This window comes from Chrysochloris asiatica, unplaced genomic scaffold (assembly GCF_000296735.1).
Source record: "Chrysochloris asiatica unplaced genomic scaffold, ChrAsi1.0 scaffold00355, whole genome shotgun sequence".
Taxonomy (NCBI): Eukaryota; Metazoa; Chordata; class Mammalia; order Afrosoricida; family Chrysochloridae; genus Chrysochloris; species Chrysochloris asiatica.
In genome coordinates this window covers 2,187,214-2,190,087 of record NW_006408873.1, presented here as the reverse complement: position 1 = coordinate 2,190,087, position 2,874 = coordinate 2,187,214, and the positions used below count along the sequence as shown (strand labels likewise).

General features: G+C 39.9%; 1 pseudogene; it reads left to right on the top strand.

The window, feature by feature from the left end:
* The first annotated feature begins 2,030 nt into the window (after positions 1–2,030).
* On the top strand, positions 2,031–2,704 carry LOC102838943 (annotated as a pseudogene).
* The last annotated feature ends 170 nt before the right edge of the window (positions 2,705–2,874 follow it).

Genomic DNA, 2,874 nt, shown 5'->3' with positions numbered 1-2,874 from the left:
AGTTTGAACCACAAAGTTGGCAGTTCAAACTCACCAGTCGCTCCTTGGAACCCTATACAGGGTCATTATGAGTCTGAACCAACTCGACAGGACTTAATAGCAACAGCAGTAGCCAGTGAATCAGGAGCCTTGGTTGCATAGTGGATTATATGTTGTGCTTCTAACCACAAGATCAGCAGTTTGAATCAATCAGTTGCTCTTTTGGAGAAAGATGAGGCTTTTGCTCCTATCAAGATTTAGAACCTCAGAACTCTTATATAGGGTTACTGTGAGTTGAAACAAGTTTGACAGCACACAGCAGCAACAGCAACAGCAGCAGCCAGTGAATCATTCTCTCTTTCTCCTCTGTGCCTTGTAATCATCATAAAACTGTCTCTATCTTTTGCTATTGTGTATAGTGCTACAATTTACATGGGTATGCATGTATCCCTTGAATTTTTTGATGCTTCCTGTGTCATTCAATATTTTGCCTATAGACTCCTTCAACATTACCACTCAGGACTTGTTTTTTTTCTTCAGTCTTTTTACCTTAAGAAATACTGAACATGTTCTTCCTTTTTGGTTTTCTAAGTCGAGGTTTTTTGCATACTTCAATATAATACTTTATTTTCTCTTCTTGAACTGCCCTTTAAAATTTTCAATTCAGCTTCTTCACTTCACCATCTTGTAGTCATTTTTGTTTTCTACATTCAAGAGCAAATTTCAAAGTCTCTTCTGACATCCATTTTGGTCTTTTTTCTTCTTTCCTATCTTTTTAATGACCTTTTATTTTCTTCCTGTATGATGTTCTTGGTATCATCCCACAACACTTCTGGTCATCAGTGTTCAATGTGTCAACTCTGTTCTCTAAATTCAGGTGGAATATGCTCAAGTTTTATTTTGGCTTTTTAAACTCTGTTAATTTTCTTCAATTTTAACTGTGCTTTGAGAAGTCATATTTTGAGTGCCTTTCAGCCTGAGGGGCTCATCTTCCAGCACTATAGCTAACAATATTATGGTAATATTAATAGTGATTTTGTCATCATTTATGTTGTTGAATAAAATAATTTGCAATGAATAAGTCATTGGTTTTAGAAAATTCTATCTCCCAGTCTTCAACATTGTTCCTTTCACCAAGGTTGTATTTCCCAACCTGGTGTGGCACTACGGGTTAAAGCACTGGACTGCAAGGTTAGTTTGAACTGCGAGGTCAGTGGTTCAAGCTCACCAGCCACTGCTCAGAAATCCTATACAGGGTTGCTACGAGTTGTAATCAACTCAACAGCACTTAACAACAACAACCACATCCATCCTCTGTTTTCAGCTTTCACATTCCAATAAAACTACTAATTCTCAATGCATGGTGGCTTAATGTTTGATCAATTTCAGGCTAAATAAGTTGGAAATTTTTTCAATTTCTTCATTGTTGGCTTTAGTGGTTGCTGTGCAAATTTGAATAATAATCATATTAACTGGTCTTCCCTATAGGTATACAGATATAATCCTATTACAGACAGCAATGTACTTCAGGATAGATTTTGAAGTGGTCTTTTTGATGATTAATATGATGCAATTTCTCTTTAATTTGTCATTCCTGGCATAGTAGAACATATGATTTCTCAATTCAAATTGTCAATATTAGCTCACTTATGTCTAAGATCTTTATGTATTCCATTGCATTTTTTGGAAATTTTCAATTTTCCTAGATTCACACTTCAAAAGTTTCATATTCCAATTGTTAATGAATACTTGCAGCTATTTCTTCTCATTTTGAATCCTGTCTCATCAGTAAATAAAAGTCTTAAAAGCTTTTCTCCATCCACGTCATTAAGGTCAGCTCTACATAGAGAAAGCAGCTCTTTTCCAGTCATATTTTGAGTGGCTTCCTACCTGTGGAGCTCATGTTTGAGCACTATATTAAATAAGATTCCATTTATAAGGCTATTAGAGTCTATTTCATAAAAAGTTACTGTTGTTGGTCGTCGCCACAACCAGCCGGCTAGAGATTGCTGCAGCTGCGCCACCTCACCTTCCACATCACCGTTGCCGCCATGCCCGAAGGTCTGCTTCTTGGGGATGAGGCCCCCAACTTCGAGGCCAATAGCACGGTTGGCCGCATCCGTTTCCACGACTATCTGGGAGACTCATGGTGCATTCTCTTCTCCCACCCTCGGGAATTTACCCCAGTGTGCACCACGGAGCTTGGCAGAGCTGCAAAGCTGGCACCAGAATTTGCCAAGAGGAATGTTAAGTTGATTGCCCTTTCAATAGACAGTGTTGAAGACCATCTTGCCTGGAGCAAGGATATCAATGCATACAATGGTGAGGCATCCACAGAAAAATTGCCTTTTCCCATCATTGATGATAAGAATCTGGACCTTGCTATCCTCTTGGGCATGCTGGACCCAGCAGAGAAAGACGAAAAGGGCATGCCTGTGACGGCTCGAGTGGTGTTTGTTTTTGGTCCTGACAAGAAACTGAAGCTGTCTATCCTCTATCCAGCTACCACTGGAAGGAACTTTGATGAAATTCTCAGAGTAGTCATCTCTCTCCAACTGACAGCAGAAAAGAGGGTTGCCACCCCAGTTGACTGGAAGGATGGAGACAGTGTGATGGTCCTTCCAACCATCCCTGAAGAGGAAGCCAAAAGAATTTTCCCTAAAGGAGTCTTCACAAAGAGCTCCCATCTGGCAAGAAATACCTCCGCTACACTCGGCAGCCTTAAGTCTTTCCGGGAAGTTGGTGCTGGAGCTGCTCGCTTAGTATAGTGATCCAGGAAATGCCAGCCACCAATCATGCATCAATCCCATATAAACATCCTGGTGTGATCACAGCCAAGGTCTTTAGGTTGTTGTAGTACTGGCTTATTAAATGAAAATGGCACTAAACATTGCT